Source organism: Ctenocephalides felis, unplaced genomic scaffold, assembly GCF_003426905.1.
Source record: "Ctenocephalides felis isolate EL2017-DRISC unplaced genomic scaffold, ASM342690v1 CF-g0.4_SCAFFOLD_01886, whole genome shotgun sequence".
Taxonomy (NCBI): domain Eukaryota; kingdom Metazoa; phylum Arthropoda; class Insecta; order Siphonaptera; family Pulicidae; genus Ctenocephalides; species Ctenocephalides felis.
The window spans coordinates 160149068-160155123 of NW_020538040.1; the positions used below are offsets into that span (position 1 = coordinate 160149068).

General features: G+C 29.1%; 1 non-coding gene across 1 annotated transcript; it reads right to left on the reverse strand.

Annotated features, from left to right (window-relative positions):
• Nucleotides 1-2973: 2973 nt before the first annotated feature.
• Nucleotides 2974-3045, reverse strand: Trnaa-cgc. The gene has a single exon. It is a non-coding gene; the product is annotated as a tRNA-Ala (tRNA).
• Between the last annotated feature and the right edge of the window lie 3011 nt (nucleotides 3046-6056).

Sequence of the window (6056 nt, forward strand, 5' to 3'; positions counted from 1 at the left end):
CCGGTTTGGCCGGGACAGTCCCGGATGTGCACCTTGTGTCCCGGGTTTTTCTAAAAGCATTATTTGTACCGGATTTAGATCTTTTGTCCCGGATTGTCCCGGTTTTTCGAAAATTAAACGGTAAATCAACAGAAATTATGAAAATACACGAGAAAGTGCTTTTTTTTCAAAATAATTGTGAAGAAAATTGAATAGAATTTTATACAAGGCTCGCAAGCAAAAAAACAAATAGATCGAAAAGTATGTACAATAAGATGTAATATTGATAAAAAAATATTACATAATACATGTAACAGAATAATAAAATTCTTACTAAAGGTCCGCAATTCTGATGAAAATGGATTGAAATAATAAACTATTTTTTTTATTGTATCCTTAAATAAAATTTGTTATTTCTACCACACCTCTTCCGTCTCGGATTAGCATAGCCAAAAATTTCCGTCCCGGTTTTAACTTAAAAAAACTATATATATGGTCACCTTAATTAAAAGGTCTATCGAGAGCCCCCGTTCGAATCGATTACGCAACCGTTGGGCCCACAAGGTAATATAAAACACATTTTAATAAAAAAATACACAATTACGAGAATACATATACATGATCAATGACAATAAGTCATTAACAAAACAAAGTTGTGAAAAACGCTTATCAAAATTCTAAATATTCTAATAATATTTTTAAATATTTGCAATCACCTTGAGAAATTCCAACACGAACTCAAGTAAGCGACTGAAGTACTCGGACATTCAATTTCTGTAATATACACTTGGATGAAACATATTACACAATTACAAAAAAATCATAAGATGGTTCTTATTCATAAGCAATAATTTAACCTGAAAAATTTATTGTATGAGTATTGTACCCATTACATTTAACGCGTACACAAGATTCGACTATGGGGGTTTGAGGTTTAATACGCAGCACTTATAGCAAAAACTATGACTAATATTACACTGTATTAATATTCAATATTACGGCTTTAATAAAATTAAAAAATATGTGCAATCGTATTACAAGATGAGATTGAAATTAAAACACTCGTGTGAACACAACACACGTAAAATAGTTTGTTACTCGGAACCTACCACGAAAAAATGATCACGATGACGCTATCGATTTGACAAAATGGGCACGTGCAAATATATTTTTAAAGATGGAGACCACATGCAGCTTCGTAATGCATTAATGCACTTTTTTATTCAAGATGTCACTGCAAGCAATAAATTTTTGACAATTTTATAACAAGCGGGTTGATCTCAAATGTTGCCAGCTTGCAGTTATGATAATGCCGATTATCGATTTAATCGATATTCAGAGACAATTATATACGTAAGGGTCTTTGATATAAATGTAACCTGAATCATAACAAAAATCATTAAAAAATAAGTAATTTATAAAAAAAAGTATCGAAAAATATAATAACGTGGACTCAAGGTAAATCATGCGGAACCGCACATATGTTGTAATAGGAGTATCTGCTAGGTTTAAAGAAAACGCACTCTTATAAATTAGAAGCTAGGTGTAAGTGGCATTTTGACTTGAAACAAGTGATGTGTAATTATACCACATAATGCATAAAAAATAGCATATTAATGTAAAAAAAAAACATTAAGTATACAGAAGGTCAAATGTTGTCCCTCACACATACTATTTTCAATTTGTGTATCAAATGATTCATAATGACTTCGAAAACCTATACTTAGCAAATCGGATTTTCTGTTGCGTTAATCTTTTTAAATTGCGGTAATCCCTTTTAAATCATGATTAAATGCTAATTTTATTGGCTTGCACAGGCATTTCAAAACATTTTCTTTTAAAAATGGCCTTAAAAAGTCTATAAATTTTGAAAATTTTAAATTCATAAAAAAATGTTCTACATTTTTAATTCTAAAAAACATAAGAAAATTTTGTTATTATTTTTCACTGTGATCCTAGAAATATCATTTAAGGTTACGGTTAGAGTTACAATGAAAACCTAAAAATTAAACGATTTTTGCTAGTTTTTGATTCACAATTAGTAATACATACACATAAATCTTACAACGTACAACAAACATTTGAACTCATTGTAAGTAAATCGCACTAGCAAAAACTATGTTATTTTTAAGTTTTTGTTTTATTACACAATTTTTATTATCAACTATAAAGTATTTTGTTACTTTACATTCCTGATTAAATGCACCAACTTTTGAATGAAACTTGCCAACTAAACATACTTTAGTGCATTTTGTTTTAAAGGAGGGCCTCTTAATTTTAAATTCATAGTTCAACAAAAAGTCTTTACTCCTTAAAACTGGTGACAATTGTTATTATGGACGGTGGTCTTAAAAAAGTTACGTAAATGTTATTTGGGATTACGGATTCTTAGTTTAAGCCAACAAAATTAATAAGATTTAACCACAATAATCGAAAAAGTGTCACATTTTTACCAAAGCTCTAGGTTGCACTTAGAAACTCATAGTTTTCAAACTACGTGAGATATTTTTTTATAATTGTTTTCTTGATAGTTATGATCAATACTATCACCCATTTCGGCTTGATGTTGAGTTCTGGGACACCCTTCATATTGTTTTTCATATAATTGTTTATGAAGATGTTTTAGATGGTTTTGATGTACACTCTCATCGATGAAAATGACTTATTAAGAGACAAAATTGCATTATATAATGAATTCGGATTTATATACGAATATACCGATTTTAGTAATTATCAGTTCATATAAATACTAACACATTTAAATTATATGAAAGAAGTTGTTTAATGTTCAAAATAATAATTAGGAGCATCTGAGATTCGAAGGCTTCACTGTCCTCATGAGAAGTAAACACTCTACCTCTAATTGTAAGTTTATTTTTGCATTAAAATTTTAAAAACATTCAAAATTATTTATGATATTAATATCTAGATATTAAAATTATGAAATATTAGTAAGATAATTTTCAAGATAATTAAATATGTATAAAAACGTTTTGGAGGAGCTGGGATTTGAACCCAGGACTTCCCGCATGCGAAGCGGACACTCTACCCCTGAGTTACACCCCCGTCGTAATAAATTATTATTTTCGCATTTACATTTTCAAAATGTGTCAAAAAATGAATGCAATGCTGTTGCGATTATATGTTTGACATATACACAATTTTGTTCATGAAATAAAAGATCATTCGAAATACAAATTCGAAACAAAAAAAATATTCAATTTTTTTTGCTCCTTAAGTCTCAAATGCTTCCAAATTGATGCAAAAATATTTCTGAAAGTTTTTGCTCTTAATATTAACTTTAAGATAGTCCGCACTCCAACCAAAGTTTTCTATGAAAATAACAAGAGTAAAACTCCATTTTTAAAATTTTATAACTTAGAGCCTAGTAAATCAAAATTTTGAGAATAACATTTTATTTGCTTATTTTAATCATAGATTTAAAAAATTAAAAGAAAAATTTGATATTTTTTAAAAAATAAGTATTTAGAAGAAAATCAAGAAACTTTGGTTGGAGTGTGGACTATCTTAAAGTTAATTCCTCGAGACTTAAAACCTTCAGAGGATTTTTTTTATCAATTTGTAATCATTTGAGACCCTAAGAGAAACGAAATTCGAAAATAACCATATCAAGGACCATCCTTATATATATATATATATATATATATATATATATATATACTGTTCCAAGAGAATTGACTTCCTTGAAAGGCAGAAGCAACGGATAAATTTAACGCTGGTCCAAATGCGCATCGCGCATGTAGCATTAAACTCATTAGAACACATCGAGTAGAGTATCATTTTCTTTGATAATTCATAGTTTATCAAGCGGAATGCAGTCGAGCACGATTCCAGGCGACAAATTGTGAACTTGATAACACGCATATATTTATTTTACAAATTAGACCCAAGGAGTATGATAAAACTAAATGAAATGTAAGGTGTTTTCTATTTTTCGCTACTGCGAGAATGCGTAATTAAATAAACATTCTCTTGCCAGCAAATAAATACATAGAGAATAATTGCCTATGCTTCATATTCTGTTATATATATATATATATATATTATATATATATATATATATATATATATATATACGGACGGGTCGATTCAAAAGTGAGCAAAGAAAATCGAAAATATCCATATCAAGGACCACCCTTATATATATATATATATATATATATATATATATATCATTCTCAGATACCAGGGATCCAAATAAAATACTTTGCTGAAGAAACTATACCTTTAAAATGAATTCTGATGTCCCGTGCATTGACCCATAGATAAGAATTGGATTAGGAAAAATTCCGTTTTAGCCCATTTAGAGTGCCTCAATCGCGTCCAAATGTATGACCGACCCCCAATAATTTCGAAAGGGCGATCCACCCATGCCAATCGTTCACCCCCTTAGAGGGACCTTACCTTAGAGGTCACCTATACAGCCTAATTTCAATAGATCTGAAATGTAAAAAGACAAAATTTTTTTTTTTTTCATCCAAAGTCCAAATTTCAACATTCTCAAAAATCTAATATCAGTTTTCTAAAAAATTTAAGATTTTTAAAAATTTTGAATTGCAGTAAGGGAAATTCTAACAATTCGTCTTAGGGCATGATATCATGCATCGCTAGTTTAAATTTTGATCAAGGATCTACTAAACTAGGAACTAATTGTGAATTATGTGCAATTTTTTTATTGCCTTGTAATAAATTTGGAAATTGTATTCAAATAAAAGATATTGGATCTGAAGTGTCTTATGAATAAATTTTCTTCAAAATGTAGTATGGTCGCGTTAAAATTATTGTAGTTTCTGTTTGTAACACTAGAATATGCAAATTGTATGTACTTTTTTCTTTTCAAATTCAATTATCATACATTTTAGCTTTTAAATTTTATTTTTATTTTCCACTAAATGAAGAGTAGGACTATAGCCAAAACAAATAAAACATAGAAAATATCTCAGGTTGTTTAGAAATAAATATGATCTTTATAAGTACAACCTGGAGCTTTGATAAAAATATGACCATTTTACGGTTATTGTTGTTAATTTTTACTAATTTTGTTCATTTAAACTTTGGAACCGTAAGCGTGAATAACATTTCTAGGACCACAATCAAAAATAATAACACAATTGCGCCAAATCTTTCAAAATTAAGACTTTTTGTTGAACTATGAATTTAAAAATTCATGAAAACATGGGGCAATTGTGTTAATGTTTTTGATTGTGGCCCTAGAAATGTTATTCACGATTACATTTCCAAATATTAAATGAACAAAATTAATAAAAATTAACCATAAAAACCGAAAAATAATCACAATTACATCAAAGCTCTAGGTTGCACTTAAAAACTTATACTTAATCGATTTGTATGGGTCAAAAAAAGTCGTTTAGGCTAATATGATTTTCGGATACTATGGTTTAAAATAAGATACTTTGTGGTTACATTTCCAAATATTAAATGAACAAAATTAATAAAAATTAGCCATAAAATCCGAAAAATTATCACAATTTCATCAAAGTTCTAGGTTGCACTTAAAAACTCATACTTAATCGATTTGTATGGGTCAAACAAAGTCGTTTAGGCACATATGATTTTCGGATACTATAGATTAAAATGAGATACTTTGTTGAAGAAACCATAGCTCTAAAATGAATTTTAAAGACCCGTGCAATGAACCAAAAATAAAAGTTAAAATTTAAAAAATTCTATTTTGACCAAATGTATGACCGACGCCTACTAACTTTGGAAGGCCGATTCACCCATTCCCATGGTCTACCCCCTGGAATCTCTGCTGAGTGGTTTTTCAAAATTTAACCCTTATCTTTGGGTCAATGCACAAGACATCAGAATTTATTTTAGATGTGTGTTTTTTCAGCAAAGTATTTTATTTCGATCCCTAGAATCTGAAAATCATGTGTGCCTAGATGACCCTAAAATCAGCCAGCCCTAATATATATATATATATAATATATAATATATATAAATAAAAATATTTTCGCCTTTGTAACAGATAGGTTTGTTGAGTTATCACTCCGATACAACTCCTGAGTGAATCCGAGTGGAGTTGTTTCACA